General features: G+C 42.1%; 1 long non-coding RNA gene across 1 annotated transcript; it reads right to left on the bottom strand.

Moving 5' to 3' along the window:
* Positions 1–845: 845 nt before the first annotated feature.
* On the bottom strand, positions 846–5,397 carry LOC124707404. The gene is made up of 2 exons (XR_007004846.1): positions 1,462–5,397; positions 846–1,354 (listed from the first exon to the last, which is right to left on the bottom strand). It is a non-coding gene; the product is annotated as an uncharacterized LOC124707404 (long non-coding RNA).
* Between the last annotated feature and the right edge of the window lie 12,247 nt (positions 5,398–17,644).

Raw genomic sequence — 17,644 nt, 5'->3', positions numbered from 1 at the left:
ATCAATCAAAGCCAATACACAACAGAACTTTTCAGACAAGATCATAACACACGAAGTAAACAAATCAGACAGTAGGCTAGTTACATAGATTCTAATATTTGATTTCAAAAATAAAGAATACACCGACAGTTAAGAGGGTGTGCCATCTTCATCTCTAGGGCATAGAGAAGCCGCAGTTAATTAATATTAGCCATCAAAAAGTTAAGTTTTAATATCCAACAAAGTCGACCAAGTATGAAACAGAATGACATAGATAAATTTCTATAATCTGATTGAAGATGTAGAGACAGTATGGAATCAGCAGCAATCAGCAGATAAGCATAGTTGTGTTGCTAAATTAATCATTAATCACTTATTATCACGAGCAAACCGACAGATGCAGTCCAGATCTCACTGAATTAGCACTAACAAGAACATCACTTCTGAAAATACAAATCAATAACCAACAAACCGGAAATCATATTCAGCAAAGAAGGCAAAATCAGGAAGAGGAAGTAAAGTGTTCACGGCAAACCACAGTCTGTTTACGCATCCAATTCAGAACCTTCACATCTGGCTTGTTTTAGTATATATGAGTAATTCCTAACCCTCTCTGCATAAGAACATTATCCACTTAAGTTAGGAGGGATCTTTGAATTAATTAATATATTTTAATATGTGCAGACAGACAGCAGATTAGGTCGATCTTTGTTTGTGGAAATTCAATATCCACGCATACCAGAAATTGATTAGATGTGACTTGGCCTATTGAACTGAACAGGAAATTAGTTAAGTGGACAAACCAATTGTGATCATGAATAACAATAAAACCAGCAAATCCAGACATGATCTCAAAAAAATTTAAGTATATAAAACTGTAAGGATCTTTTACTGCCTTCGGAGCCTCATGTACATGCAATCTTCTATTTCCTATCAGGTCATAAATCTGCGACCAACTGCTAGAGAAACAAAACACATCTGAGTGCATTGATAAAACTTAAGATATTGGCATGAAACCCAACTTCGAGAAACAAACATGTAACAAAGTAACCAAGACTTCTAAGTGACTTCTCGCCATCCAAACAAAGTTGGAACACAACAGAGTTCAATAATAAGCTTCAAGATCACTAATCAGAAGATCCAGATGTGCACACAATGAAAGACTACAAGCTGTACCGAAGAGATGGGCCACTGAATGCAAGTTGAAAGTTGAAACTTTAAGCTTCCGCAAACAACCAAATCAAGGAATACTATGCTTCAAGATTTTTTGATAAGAAGTCGGAACAGTTGGGAAACTTGAAGCTTCACAAAAGACCCCGGTTAACCAACGATTTGCTAGACCTTCCAACTCTCCTTGCACTAAGAATCTCCAACACTGCAAATCAATGAGAAGTCCAAATATATAACCCAATACTTCAGAAGTCAAATATATGAACTCTCAATTGGAAATGGCATAAAGTGTGAGGCAACTGTTGGGCCTACCTTCCATCCACAATGCATATCAGATTGACATCTGCAATACCCTGTACAAATGCGCTTCGGGATGAAATCAAACAGAAGAGCAATCTGTATTAAAGAAGGAACTTCAAAGGAAGAAAATATTCGAACAAAGCATTGCAGACTTCTTCCAGTTATGTGATCTACAGTCCAGTCAAGCTTCATGACACCTTCAAATCCTCAACTATGCAGGTCTGATACACAATTCCGATCAGGGTTGACCCAAAACCAATAAATTAACATCATAAAATTATGACATGATCTAAAGAATGAGCATTAACTTATAACCAAACCTCTACCCTTCAATCCAATCTCCACCATCAGTCTTATAGCTAGAGGAGCAGATGCACATACCACAAACAAAATCAAATCAATCTATCAGTGCAAACCAATCCAGGGTTCCAAATATACATTAAATTCAGAAGGACCGATTATCCCAAAACAATATGTATGTAACTGCTCTAGTTCCATCCCACGATCAGCAATCCAATCCAGCAGCTCACAAGTTCCAACCATATCAAATAAGCACCGAGTCATAACCAATAAAGATAACCACAAACAAAGGGCAAACCTCAACCGTTCAATTCATCTCATCACAACCATCACCTTTGCCGTAGAGAGCATTCCAAGTCCCCTTTGCCATAGGGAGCTCAAGTTCTGGACCAGATCCAGTCATGCAGCCAACTTGCTGTTGTGGACACAAAATGGAACCTAACAGACCATCCATGAAACACTGACCTGGCTCCACGCAGAGAGTAATTTTTTTGCCCTAAGGGGTAATCCAACTCCTAACTATATCCTGTAGTCAACACAGGAAGATGACCAAAAGCACATGGAAAGACAGAAAATTAATCTAACAGAAGATGGGTGATATATTGCAAACCAAATGATTTTATAGATTTCCAGTCACTACCAGCATGGCCTCAACGAAAATAAATCTGGAACCATAGGAAGGGTAGAAGAAAAACCTAAATCGAAGATATAGATGGACAAGCAGTTAAGTAACATAAAGACAGAAGAGTAAGTTATAGGCTTGAAATGAGGAATGTAAGAGATTAAGTCTTATTCAGTTGTAGGATGTGCCGATCGTTTTAAGGTCCAGATTGTCCTTAGATTCGTGAACCGCAGAACAATCTGAATTTAGAATATTACCTCATGTAAGATAAGTTATCTATGTTATGATGAACTGAAAAGATAGTACATTAAGAAGCTCTCTAATAAAACCCGGTAACCTGTAGATTTGAACTCATCACCTAAGAATCTAGGAGAAAGAGGAATTTCCCTGAACTTATCATTAAAAAAAGGGTTAAGGCATGCATCAAATGATGATTATGAGTGGGTAAATGGTAAGCCTGTCTCAGTTGGTAAGGTTCAGCTACACAACACCGCCTCCAAATTGCAATTCATCACTTTTGAGTTAGTATCTGCAAGAGCTGAGGATTTATCGAGTAAGGCAGAGAAAACTAGTGTCTGCAATGTTCAATTGTAAAAGAAGGTAAGACGGTAGGGTGACTAAACAAGGAACCATCATGCCAGGGAAAACAGGAGCACCCGCCAATAGCAATTTCTGGAAATCACCAAATAACTCCAAATCAGAAATGTGGAATGTGGGAGCCTAACATTTAAGTGAGATGGAAAATTTTAATCTAGGGAGGTTGATTATCCAAACGTAGATCAGCAAGAAGGTAAGTCCGCAAGGTGGAGTCCTCCCGTCCCGCTAAGCAGTATAATTCTGAGTTCTGGCAAACACCAACAAAACGAAATCAGACAGAGACTAACTGTACTGAATAGCTAGTATAAATTAATGGAGTGGGGTTGATTATCCAAATATCCGAGGGGTAGGGGTAACCCTTGATCAGCTTAGACTGAGAGAAACCAGGTCCATCGGTTTGACACATTCAAATGGATGTCTGCGAAAACATAGAATTACCACCGAAGGCAGAGAAAATTTTGTATGGGAAATAAAATAGTTGTGGAGTTCGAAAAGATGTTGAGGTCATGAAAAGGAAAACCAGAAATTCCGCCCAGCCGCACATAATATTCCAATTCTGGAGAACAACCGATGAACCAAATAAGACTTAGTGTGTACTAAAATTGAACTGTGCAAACAAAAACAAAAATTGAGGAGAGTTGATTGTCCAAACAGTGATCAAAAGTTTTCTGATACGAATTATCACATATCCAATCCTGCTTCAACCACATAACTTCAGATCAGGAGTATCTGACCAAACCAAAATAACCATAACAAACCAAATTAGCCATTGAGCAGCAAGCAAACCTCCATCCTCCAATTCATCTATCAACAACCATTCTCCTCCTGTGCATCTCAAGGAGCACAAACAAATACCAGAAGCGAGATCAGCTGTTACAATAATATAATCAACGCAGGGTCTCGAATCAACCTCAGATCAATGGACATGGCTAGCCACCAGAAGAGAATGCCAGGGAGTCCAGAGCATTACACGGATAATCTGTATTCATCTGTAATCACCGAAAGCAAGTAACACAACCAACAAACTGATCTGACGGAGCACGGGAAACTGACCTCCTCATGTTCTCTTTGCCATGTGATGACTAATCTCTAGTTCCAGATAAGATCACACCCCTGCAACCAATGCATGGTCGAGGCGAACACAAATGAACCGAACAAACTGCCCACGGAACACTAACCTTTACTCCACTTACAAAACCCAGGTAGGTCCAACTCCCCACTTATATCCTGCAGCCAAGCATAGCAGACTAATAGATCTGGCATACGTACCACGAATAAAACTACAAAGAGATAGATACCAAACCAAACGATTTAACAGATTTGAGGCCACTACCAAGCTAGCAGGCATGTCCCGGGTGAAAAGGATCTGCAATATGTTGGGCAGAAACAATAAACCTTAATTAAAGCTATGAACGGAGGCAACTAACTAAAATAAACAAACAGATGGACTCTAAATAAGAGGGAAAGAAATTGAAATAGAGAGAACGATGTTTTCTCAGTTGTTGGGTGGCGTTAATTTGAAGCTCCAGATCATCTTCAGAGTGCAGATCAATCTGAATGTTCAAATATTGTTCTATAAGATAATTTTATCACCATAAAATTTATGATGAACTGGGAAGAGAAGTTGAGTAATTTTAAAAAAATCCTGAAACAGGTTGTACTCAGCATCGGGTCAGACTTGAATTCGTCAACTAGAACCTGTAACAGCAAGAGACCGCCCTATGAATTTCTAGTTAAGGGCGCCAGAGCTTAAGAAAATAGAAAGAAGTATGCATCAAACACTGAGGGTGATTAGTGAATCAGGCATGGGCAGGGATCAGGCAGACGATGGCCGCTGTTTTAAACTGCAAATTATCTTCTGTGGCAACATCTGCAAGAGTTTAGTGTTACTGACGAAGGGAGAAAGCTGATGTATCATCGAAGAATTAATTAAGTTTGAAAAGTAAGATCCAATAAGGAACGCTGAACCAAAATAGACCTCCTGGGCTCCCACTAAGAATGTATATATTACTCCAATTTCTGAAGACCAGCAAAAATCCAAATCAGAATAGCGAGGAACAAAAACAAACTACAAAGAAAGAAGTTGAGTTTGGGGGCTGGGTTATCCATATGCAGAACGGAAGTTTCCGAATCCTACGATCACTGGTCCAATCCGTGTATTTTAATTTCTGGAGAGCCAGAGAAGTCCAAAATCAGAATTGATCAATCTTTCAAAGTACAGGGAATGAAGTTGAGTTTGAGAGGGGCTGATTATCCAAAATGCAGAACAGAAGCTTCCCAATCCTACGGTGGTCTGATATTCTGATCCTTATAAATTTAGGCTCTGGAGAATCATTAATAGTCCCATGTAAGGATCGACGGATATTAGTGCAAACCAAGAGAATTGAATTGAGGAGGGGAGGAGAGAATATCCAAACACAAATCCCAATCAGGGCTGACACCACCTCTGGAAATCTGACCATGCCAAAATAGTTGAACATATAGCAGAGCAAACCTCCACGCCCCGAATCATCTCTCCAGGACGATGACCCTCCTGCTGCTGCATCTGAAGAAGGAGCAGAGGAACACATCCCAGAAACTCAGTTTTTACAATAAGAAATCGACCAAGGGCGTTGAATCCACACCTCTGGTCAACGGGCGACGGAATTCATGATGTTCCATAGGCAGGGGGCAAATTGGACTGGGAATCTGAAATCCATAGGGGCTGGGTGACGGAACCAACAAATCGGTATCGCCGACCACGAGAAAGGTGCGACCATCAATTCGAGACTAAGCGACTCGAAACTCGAAAGGAATCATAGGACGGGAGAAGAAACGAGGAACGGCTCCGCAATCGCGAGGAAGGCGAGAACGAGGCGCAGGCCATCGAGACGAAGAGAGAGGACCGGACCAGACCGCGGGGTGGAGGAGAGGGGTGCACCCGGGGGGCCTTTTATAGCTGGAGCAGTGGCGGTGGGCGAGCGGGGCTGGCGCCAGCGGAATCCTCACCGGACACGGCTGCGTCGTCGTCGCGCTGGCGTGGCCGTGATGCGCGAGGTGGGGCCGGATCGGGAACGGTAACGGGTGGGCAGCGGAAATCAAAAGCAGTTGGATTGGTGATCTGGTCGGATCCGGTACTGGTTGGCGGCCGGCAGGTCGGCAACGCGGCGCGGAGGTCTTCGCACGGCCGCAGAAACTTCTGTGTTGCTCGATCCGTGAGCCAGGAAGCCAGCCACGACGAGCTCGTGGATGAGAACGTGAAAAAGGCGGTTGGGAGGAAGAAAGTCTCTGGTCCAGAAACGTGGTCTCTCGAACCAGCGTGTTCACCCAATCGATTGGCTCACTAAGAGCATCTCCAGTCGCGTCCCCCAAACCGTGCCCTAAACCACGCTGGATCGAGCGTTTGGGGGACGTGTTTTGTTCGTGCCGCGTTTGGGGGACGTCGCTCCCCAGCCGCGTCCCCCAAACGCCGCCCCAATCAGAAATTCAAATAGATGCATTCAAAAGAGATCGTTCCCGCCGATTCGTCGCGATCATAGTAGCGGCGACCGATCAAAGTACTGGGCGCGCGATCATATTACAGACCGGTGGTGCATGCAAATTAGAAGAAGGGGAAGGGGTTGGTCGACGGCGTCGTGTCCTGAGTCGACGCAGGCCCGTCGAGCACGACGACCTCGTCGCGATCCGCCCTGTTCTCGTGCATGGTGCGTCGCTCCGTCGCCGACGCGGAGGCCGACGCAGTGTAGCAAGAGAAGACGCGTCGGCTTGCTTTTGCTGCGCTGCCGCTGCCGCCGATGCCGATGCCGCCGCCGGGGCCGCCGCGTCCGCCGCCGCCATTTTGGCTTCGATGTCGTCGAGGATCTGGCCTTTGAAGAAGTTGTGCGCCGCTCGCGTCCGGGGAGACATTCCCTCTGTCGACGTTCTCAGCAGGGACATGTCGTCCCTGCGTTTCTTGAGCTCCAGCTTCTCCTCTTGCCTCTTGAGCAGCTCGGCCCACCTCTGGTCGGCCTTCTTGTCGCGGGAGATAAAGGTCGAGGAGACGTCGGCGAGGCATTTCGTGATCGACGCCTGCGTCTTCTCAGACGACGCAGCGTCGGCCAAGGCGGCCTTGGCAGCCTTATTGCCGTAGGACGCCCTGTCGAAGTTGCCGGCGGCGCGTCCCGGATCAATGGCGTCCTTCCCCTTGGACAGCGACAAGCGCGTCAGCCGCCATTTCTCATTCATTTTGAGCTTGCCATAGCAATGCATGAGCACGAAAGACTTGTGACCTTCCGAGTTCTTGGCGTACAAATCCATGGCCCGATCAAACTAACCAAATGAAGCAGAGTCATTTCATCGAACACAATGTGGGCGCTACGGATTATGGAAGAAAGAGGCGTACCAGTTTGGCGACGTCGGCGCCGCTGTCGCCTCTGGTCTCCATGTCCTGATGGAACCCATGGAACAAGTTCACCTATGCCTGGATGATGGCCCATCGCGTCGACATTGCCTTTTGGCTCCTCTTCATTGTCACTTTGTTGTAGTCGCTGTTGATGAGCTTGCGCTCATCGAACTCGGCCTTGATCCTCGCCCAATACTTCCCGCCTTTTTGGTTGGCGCCGATGATGGAGTCATGGCTCACCGTCGCCCACGACTCGCACAGACAAAGATCTTCCAGATCCGTCCATTTCGGGCCTCGTGTGCCCGACGCCTTCTTCTTCTTCTTCTTCTTCGTCCTCACGCCGTCCGCGTCTACCTCCACGAGAGCATCGTCACCGGCACCCTGATACGCGTAGATGTACACGTCCGTTGGGAACCCCAAGAGGAAGGTATGATGCGCACAGTGGCAAGTTTTCCCTCAGAAAGAAACCAAGGTTGAATCGAACCAGGAGGAGCCAAGAAGCACGTTGAAGGTTGATGGTGGCGAAATGTGATGCGGCGCAACAACGAGGATTCCGGCGCCAACGTGGAATCTCGCACAACAAAACCAAAGTACTTTGCCCCAACGAAACGAGTGAGGTTGTCAATCTCACCGGCTTGCTCGTAACAAAGGATTAAACGTATCGAGTGGAAGATGATTGTTTGCAAGAAAACAGTAAAACACAATTGCAGTAGATTGTATGCTATGTAAAGAATAGGACCGGGGTCCACAGTTCACTAGAGGTGTCTCTCCCATAAGATAAAAGCATGTTGGGTGAACAAATTACAGTCGAGCAATTGACAAATAGAGAAGGGCATAACAATGCATATACATGATATGATAAATATAGTGAGATTTAATTGGGCATTACGACAAAGTACATAGACCGCCATCCAACTGCATCTATGCCAAAAAAGTCCACCTTCAGGTTATCATCCGAACCCCATTCAGTATTAAGTTGCTAAGCAACGTGACAATTGCATTAAGTATGGTGCGTAATGTAATCGACAACTACATCCTTAGACATAGCATCAATGTTTTATCCCTAGTGGCAACAGACACATCACAACCTTAGAACCTACCGTCACGATCCCAGGTGTCAATGAAGGCATGAACCCACTATCGAGCATAAATACTCCCTCTTGGAGTTAAGAGCAAAAACTTGGCCAGAGCCTCTACTAATAACGGAGAGCATGCAAGATCATAAACAACACATAAACAATAGATTAATAATCACCATAACATAGTATTCTCTATCCATCGGATCCCGACAAACACAACATATAGTATTACAGATAGATGATCTTGATCATGTTAGGCAGCTCACAAGATCCAACAATGAAGCACAACAAGGAGAAGACGACCATCTAGCTACTGCTATGGACCCATGGTCCAGGGGTGAACTACTCACTCATCACTCCGGAGGCGATCATGGCGATGAAGAGTCCTCCGGGAGATGAATCCCCTCTCCGGCAGGGTGCCGGAGGCGATCTCCTGAATCCCCCGAGATGGGATTCGCGGCGGCGGCGTCTCTGGAAGGTTTTCCGTATCGTGGCTCTCGGTACTGGGGTTTTCACGACGGAGGCTTTAAGTAGGCGGAAGGGCAACGCGGGGGGGCACACGAGGGCCCCACACCCTAGGTCGGCGCGGCCAGGGCCTGGGCCGCGCCGCCCTATGGTGACGGCGCCTCGTGGCCCCACTTCCTTCCCTCTTCGGTCTTCTGGAAGCTTCGTGCAAAAATAGGACCCTGGGCGAAGATTTCGTCCAATTCCGAGAATATTTCCTTACTAGGATTTCTGAAACCAAAAACAGCAGAAAACAAGAATCGGCTCTTCGGCATCTTGTTAATAGGTTAGTTCCAGAAAATGCATAAATATGACATATAATGTGCATAAAACATGTAGGTATCATCAATAAAGTATCATGGAACATAAGAAATTATCGATACGTTGGAGACGTATCCGCATCCCCAAGCTTAGTTCTGCTCGTCCCGAGCAGGTAAAACGATAACAAAGATAATTTCGAAGTGACATGCCATCATAATCTTGATCATACTATTTGTAAACATATGTAATGAATGCAGCGATCAAAACAAAGGTAATGACATGAGTAAACAAGTGAATCATATAGCAAAGACTTTTCATGAATAGTACTTCAAGACAAGCATCAATAAGTCTTGCATAAGAGTTAACTCATAAAGCAATAAATCAAAGTAAAGGTGTTGAAGCAACACAAAGGAAGATTAAGTTTCAGCGGTTGCTTTCAACTTATAACATGTATATCTCATGGATATTGTCAACATAAAGTAATATAACAAGTGCAATATGCAAGTATGTAGGAATCAATGCACAGTTCACACAAGTGTTTGCTTCTTAAGGTGGAAGGAGATAGGTAAACCGACTCAACAATAAAAGTAAAAGAATGGTCCTTCAAAGAGGAAAGCATCGATTGCTGTATTTGTGCTAGAGCTTTTATTTTGAAAACATGAAACAATTTTGTCAACGGTAGTAATAAAGCATATGAGTTATGTAAATTATATCTTACAAGTTGCAAGCCTCATGCATAGTATACTAATAGTGTCCGCACCTCGTCCTACTTAGCTTGGACTACCGGGTCTTTGCATGCCATGTTTCAACCAAGTGTCACAAAGGGGTACCTCCATGTCGCCTCGTACAAAGGTCTAAGGAGAAAGCTCGCATTTTGGATTTCTCGCTTTTGATTATTCTCAACTTAGACATCCATACCGGGACAACATGGACAACAGATAATGGACTCCTCTTAAATGCATAAGCATGTAGCAATGATTATTATTCTCATACGAGATTGAGGATATATGTCCAAAACTGAAACTTCCACCATGATTCATGGCTTTAGTTAGCGGCCCAATGTTCTTCTCTAACAATTTTGCATGCTCCAACCACTAAAATGATAGATCCTTTAGACAAGACGGACATGCATAGCAACTCACATGATATTCAACAATAGTTGATGGCGTTCCCCAGAAGCATGGTTATCGCACAACAAGCAACTTAATAAAAGATAAAGTGCATAAGTACATATTCAATAATACGATAGTTTTTAAGGCTATTTTGTCCCATGAGCTATATATTACAAAGGTGAATGATGGAATTTTAAAGGTAGCACTCAAGCAATTTACTTTGGAATGGCGGAGAAATACCATGTAGTAGGTAGGTATGATGGACACAAATGGCATAGTAGTTGGCTCAAGGATTTTGGATGCATGAGAAGTATTCCCTCTCGATACAAGGTTTAGGCTAGCAAGGTTATTTGAAGCAAACTCAAGGATGAACAGGTGCAGCAAAACTCACATAAAAGACATATTGTAAACATTATAAGACTCTACACCGTCTTCCTTGTTGTTCAAAACTCAATACTAGATATTATCTAGACCTTAGAGAGACCAAATATGCAAATCAAATTTTAGCAAGCTCTATGTATTTCTTCATTAATGGGTGCAAAGCATATGATGCAAGAGCTTAAACATGAGCACAACAATTGCCAAGTATCACATTATCCAAGACATTTTAGAATTACTACATGTAGCATTTTCCAATTCCATCCATATAACAATTTAACGAAGAAGAAACTTCGCCTTGAACATTATGAGTAAAGCCTAAGGACATATTTGTCCATATGCAACAGCGGAGCGTGTCTCTCTCCCACAAAGTGAATGCTAGGATCCATTTTATTCAAACAAAAACAAAAACAAAAAACAAACCGACGCTCCAAGTAAAGAACACAAGATGTGATTGAATAAAAATATAGTTTCAGGGGAGGAACCTGATGATGTTGTCGATGAAGAAGGGGATGCCTTGGGCATCCCCAAGCTTAGACGCTTGAGTCTTCTTAAAATATGCAGGGGTGAACCACGGGGGCATCCCCAAGCTTAGAGCTTTCACTCCTCTTGATCATAGTATATCATACTCCTCTCTTGACCCTTGAAAACTTCCTTCACACCAAACTTCAAGCAAACTCATTAGAGGGTTAGTGCACAATTAATAATTCACATGTTCAGAGGTGGCACAATCATTCTTTACACTTCTGGACATTGCATAAAGCTACTGGACATTAATGGATCAAAGAAATGAATCCAACATAGCAAAAGAGGCAATGCGAAATAAAAGGCAGAATCTGTCAAAAACAGAACAGTCCGTAAAGACGAATTTAAAGATGGCACCAGACTTGCTCAAATGGAAAAACTCAAAACTAATGAAAGTTGCGTACATATCTGAGGATCACGCTCGTAAATTGGCAGATTTTTTAGAATTTTCTACAGAGAACTGTGCCCAGATTCGTGACAGACAGCAATGCTGTTTCTGCGCAGCGATCCCAAATATAACATCAACTTTAACATAGAAACTTTACTTGGCACAAAAACATGATAAGGAGAGGTTGCTACAGTAGTAAACAACTTCCAAGACTCAACAAAACAAAAAATTGCTGTAGTAAAAACATGGGTTGTCTCCCATAAGCGCTTTTCTTTAACGCCTTTCAGCTAGGCGCAGAAAGTGCAAATCAAGTAACATCGAGAGTAGAAGCATCAACATCATTTTTCATGTAAACACAACTTGTTGAAGAGGGTACTTTAGGTGCTTGATACGTCTCCAATGTATCGATAATTTCTTATGTTCCATGCTATTTTATTGATGATACCTACATGTTTTATGCACATTATATGTCATATTTATGCATTTTCTGGAACTAACATATTAACAAGATGCCGAAGAGCCGCTTGTCGTTTTCTCGCTGTTTTTGGTTTCAGAAATCCTAGTAAGGAAATATTCTTGGAATTGGACGAAACTTTCGCCTGTGGTCCTATTTTTGCACGAAGCTTCCGTAAGACCGAAGAGATAACGAAGTGGGGCCACGAGGCAGCCAGGGGACAGGCGGCGCGGCCCGGGCCCCGGCCGCGCGGCCCTACCCCCCGGGCACCTCGTGTGGCCCCCGCGTTGCCCTTCCGCCTACTTAAAGTCTCCGTCGCGAAACCCCCAGCACCGAGAGCCACGATACGGAAAACCTTCCGCAGACGCCGCCGCCGCGAATCCCATCTCGGGGGATTCGGGAGATCGCCTCCGGCACCCTACCGGAGAGGGGATTCATCTCCCGGAGGACTCTACACCGCCATGGTCGCCTCCGGAGTGATGAGTGAGTAGTTCACCCCTGGACCATGGGTCCATAGCAGTAGCTAGATGGTCGTCTTCTCCTTGTTGTGCTTCATTGTTGGATCTTGTGAGCTGCCTAACATGATCAAGATCATCTATCTCGTAATTCTATATGTTGTGTTTGTCGGGATCCGATGGATAGAGAGTACTATGATTATGGTGATTATCAATCTATTGTTTATGTGTTGTTTATGATCTTGCATGCTCTCCGTTATTAGTAGAGGCTCGGCCAAGTTTGTACTCTTAACTCCAAGAGGGAGTATTTATGCTCGATAGTGGGTTCATGCCTCCATTAAATCTGGGACAAGGATGAAAGTTCTAAGGTTGTGGATGTGCCGTTGCCACTAGGGATAAAACATTGATTCTATGTCTAAGGATGTAGTTGTCGATTACATTACGCACCATACTTAATGCAATTGTCTCGTTGCTTAGCAACTTAATACCGAATGGGGTTCGGATGATAACCTCGAAGGTGGACTTTTTAGGCATAGATGCAGCTTGGATGGCGGTCTATGTACTTTGTCGTAATGCCCAATTAAATCTCACTATATTTATCATATCATGTATATGCATTGTTATGCCTTTCTCTATTTGTCAATTGCCCGACTGTAATTTGTTCACCCAACATGCTTTTATCTTATGGGAGAGACACCTCTAGTGAACCGTGGACCCCGGTCCTATTCTTTACATAGCATACAATCTACTGCAATTGTGTTTTACTGTTTTCTTTGCAAACATCTTCCACTCGATACGTTTAATCCTTTGTTACAGCAAGCCGGTGAGATTGACAACCTCACTGTTTCGTTGGGACAAAGTACTTTGGTTGTGTTGTGCAGGTTCCACGTTGGCGCCGGAATCCCGGGTGTTGCGCCGCATCACATTTCGCGACCATCAACCTTCAACGTGCTTCTTGGCTCCTACTGGTTCGATTAAACCTTGGTTTCATACTGAGGGAAACTTGCTTCTATACGCATCATACCTTCCTCTTGGGATTCCCAACGGACGTGTACATCTACGCGTATCAAGCATAAATTTCTGGCGCCGTTGCCGGGGAGATCAAGACACGCTGCAAGGGGAGTCTCCACTTCTCAATCTCTTTACTTTGTTTTTGTCTTGCTTTATTTTATTTACTACTTTGTTTGCTGCACTAAATCAAAATACAAAAAAATTAGTTGCTAGTTTTACTTTATTTACTGTCTTGCTCTCCATATCAAAAACACACAAAAAATTAGTTACTTGCATTTACTTTATCTAGTTTGTTTTATTTACCGTTGCTAAAATGAATACCCCTGAAAATACTAAGTTGTGTGACTTCACAAATGCAAATAATAATGATTTCCTATGCACACCTATTGCTCCACCTCGCTACTACAGCAGAATTCTTTGAAATTAAACCTCGCTTTACTAAATCTTGTTATGAGAGATCAATTTTCCGGTGCTAGTTCGATGATGCCGCTGCCCATCTCAATAATTTTGTTGAACTTTGTGAAATGCAAAAGTATAAGGATGTAGATGGTGATATTATTAAATTGAAAGTGTTTCCTTTCTCATTAAGAGGAAGAGCTAAAGATTGGTTGCTATCTTTGCCTAAGAATAGTATTGATTCATGGACTAAATGCAAAGATGCTTTTATTGGTAGATATTATCCTCCCGCTAAAATTATATCTTTGAGAAGTAGCATAATGAATTTTAAGCAATTAGATACTGAACATGTTGCTCAAGCATGGGAGAGAATGAAAACTTTGGTAAAGAATTGCCCAACCCATGGATCGACTACTTGGATGATCATCCAAACCTTCTATGCAGGACTAAATTTTTCTTCGCGGAATTTATTGGATTCAGCTGCTGGAGGTACCTTTATGTCCATCACATTGGGGGCGGCTACAAAACTTCTTGATGATATGATGATAAATTACTCCGAGTGGCACACGGAAAGAGCTCCACAAGGTAAGAAGGTAAATTCCGTTGAAGAAACCTCTTCCTTGAGTGATAAGATTGATGTGATTATGTCTATGCTTGTGAATGGTAGATCTAATGTTGATCCAAATAATGTTCCTTTAGCTTCATTGGTTGCTCAAGAAGAAAATGTTGATGTGAATTTCATTAAAAATAATAATTTCAACAACAATGCTTATAGGAACAACTCGGTAATAACTATAGGCCATATCCTTCGCTAATGGTAATGGTTATGGTAATTCTTATGGGAATTCTTACAACAATAATAGGAGTGTACCCCCTGGTCTTGAAGCTATGCTTAAAGAATTTATTAGTACACAAACTGCTTTTAACAAATCTGTTGAGGAAAAGCTTGATAAAATTGATATTCTTGCTTCTAGAGTTGATAGACTTGCCTCTGATGTTGAGCTATTAAAATTGAAAGTTATGCCTAATAATGATATTGATAATAAGATTACTACTACATCAAATGCCATCCAAGTTAGAATTAATGAGAATATAAGATTAATGGCTGAATTGCGTGCTAGGTGGGATAGAAAGGAAAATGAAAAACTAGCTAAAGAGAATAATGTAGCTAAAGTTTGGACTATTACCACCACTAGTAATGCTAATTCTTCACATGTTGCTGCACCTCCTACTATCAAGGGTAAAATAATTGGTGTTGGCAATGTTTCTACTCCTAGTGCAAAGCGTACAAAACTGCCTGAAATTGCTAAAACTCACTGAAACTGCTTGTGATAAAACTGCTGAAATTTTTTCCAACCTTCGGAACAATGATCCCATTGCTGTAGCTCATAATGATTTAGATTTTGATGATTGTCACATCTCTGAAGTTATAAAGTTCTTACAAAAACTTGCTAAAAGTCCTAATGCTAGTGCTATAAATTTAGCCTTTACAAAACATATTACAAATGCTCTCATAAAATCTAGAGAAGAGAAACTAAAACTTGAAACTTCTATTCCTAGAAAGTTAGAAGATGGTTGGGAGCCCATCATTAAAATGAAATTCAATGACTTTGAATGTAATGATTTATGTGATTTTGGTGCAAGTATTTCTGTTATGCCTAAAACGATTTATGATATGCTTGACTTGCCACCATTGAAGAATTGTTATTTGGATGTTAATCTTGCCGATAATGTTAAAAAGAAACCTTTGGGGAGGATTGATAATGTGCATATTACGGTTAACAATAACCTTGTCCCCGTTGATTTTGTTGTCTTGGATATCGAATGCAATGCATCTTGTCCTATTGTGTTGGGAAGACCTTTTCTTCGAACTCGTTGGTGCCGTTATTGATATGAGGGAAGGTAATATTAAATATCAATTTCCTCTCAAGAAAGGTATGGAACACTTCCCTAGAAAGAGAATGAAGTTGCCTTTTGATTCTATTATTAGAACAAGTTATGATGTTGATGCTTCTACTCTCGATAATACTTGATTTGCACTTTCTGCGCCTAGCTGAAAGGCGTTAAAGAAAAGCGCTTATGGAAGACAACCCATGTTTTTACTACAGCAATTTTTTGTTTTGTTGAGTCTTGGAAGTTGTTTACTACTGTAGCAACCTCTCCTTATCATGTTTTTGTGCCAAGTAAAGTTTCTATGTCAAAGTTGATGTTATATTTGGGATCGCTGCGCAGAAACAGCATTGCTGTCTGTCACGAATCTGGGCACAGTTCTCTGTAGAAAATTCGAAAAAATCTGCCAATTTACGAGCGTGATCCTCAGATATGTACGCAACTTTCATTAGTTTTGAGTTTTTCCATTTGAGCAAGTCTGGTGCCAGCTTTAAATTCGTCTTTACGGACTGTTCTGTTTTTGACAGATTCTGCCTTTTATTTCGCATTGCCTCTTTTGCTATGTTGGATTTATTTCTTTGATCCACTAATGTCCAGTAGCATTATGCAATGTCTAGAAGTGAAAAGAATGATTGTGTCACCTCTGAATGTGTAAATTATTAATTGCGCACTAACCCTCTAATGAGTTTGCTTGAAGTTTGGTGTGAAGGAAGTTTTCAAGGGTCAAGAGAGGAGAATGATATGATCAAGAGGAGTGAAAGCTCTAAGCTTGGGGATGCCCCCGTGGTTCACCCCTGCATATTTTAAGAAGACTCAAGCGTCTAAGCTTGGGGATGCCCAAGGCATCCCCTTCTTCATCGACAACATCATCAGGTCCTCCCCTGAAACTATATTTTTATTCAATCACATCTTGTGTTCTTTACTTGGAGCGTCGGTTTGTTTTTGTTTTTGTTTTTGTTTGAATAAGATGGATCCTAGCATTCACTTTGTGGGAGAGAGACACGCTCCGCTGTTGTTGGAGATATGCCCAAGAGGCAATAATAAAAGTGGTTATTATATATCTTTATGTTTATGATAAATGTTTATATATCATGCTATAATTGTATTAACCGAAACATTGATACATGTGTGATATGTAAACAACAAAGAGTCCCTAGTAAGCCTCTTAACTAGCTTGTTGATTAATAGATGATATGTTTCATAATCATGAACATTGGATGTTATTAATAACAAGGTTATATCATTATATGAATGATGTAATGGGCACACCCAATTAAGCGTAGCATAAGATCACGTCATTAAGTTATTTGCTATAAGCTTTCAATACATAGTTACCTAGTCCTTATGACCATGAGATCATGTAAATCACTTATACTGGGAAAGGTACTTTGATTACATCAAACGCCACTGCGTAAATGGGTGGTTATAAAGGTGGGATTAAGTATCCGTAAAGTATGAGTTGAGGCATATGGATCAACAAGTGGGATTTGTCCATCCCGATGACGGATAGATATACTCGGGCCCTCTCGGTGGAATGTCGTCTAATGTCTTGCAAGCATATGAATAAGTTCATAAGAGACCACATACCACGGTACGAGTAAAGAGTACTTGTCAGGAGACAAGGTTGAACAAGGTATAGAGTGATACCGATGATCAAACCTCGGACAAGTAAATATCGCGTGACAAAGGGAATTGGTATCGTATGTGAATGGTTCATTCGATCACTAAAGTCATCGTTGAATATATGGGAGCCATTATGGATCTCCAGATCCCGCTATTGGTTATTGGTCGGAGAGAGTTCTCAACCATGTCTACATAGTTCACGAACCGTAGGGTGACACACTTAAGGTTTGATGTCGTTTA

Source organism: Lolium rigidum, chromosome 4 (genome assembly GCF_022539505.1).
Source record: "Lolium rigidum isolate FL_2022 chromosome 4, APGP_CSIRO_Lrig_0.1, whole genome shotgun sequence".
Lineage (NCBI taxonomy): Eukaryota > Viridiplantae > Streptophyta > Magnoliopsida > Poales > Poaceae > Lolium > Lolium rigidum.
This window is presented reverse-complemented; position numbering and strand designations above follow the sequence as displayed.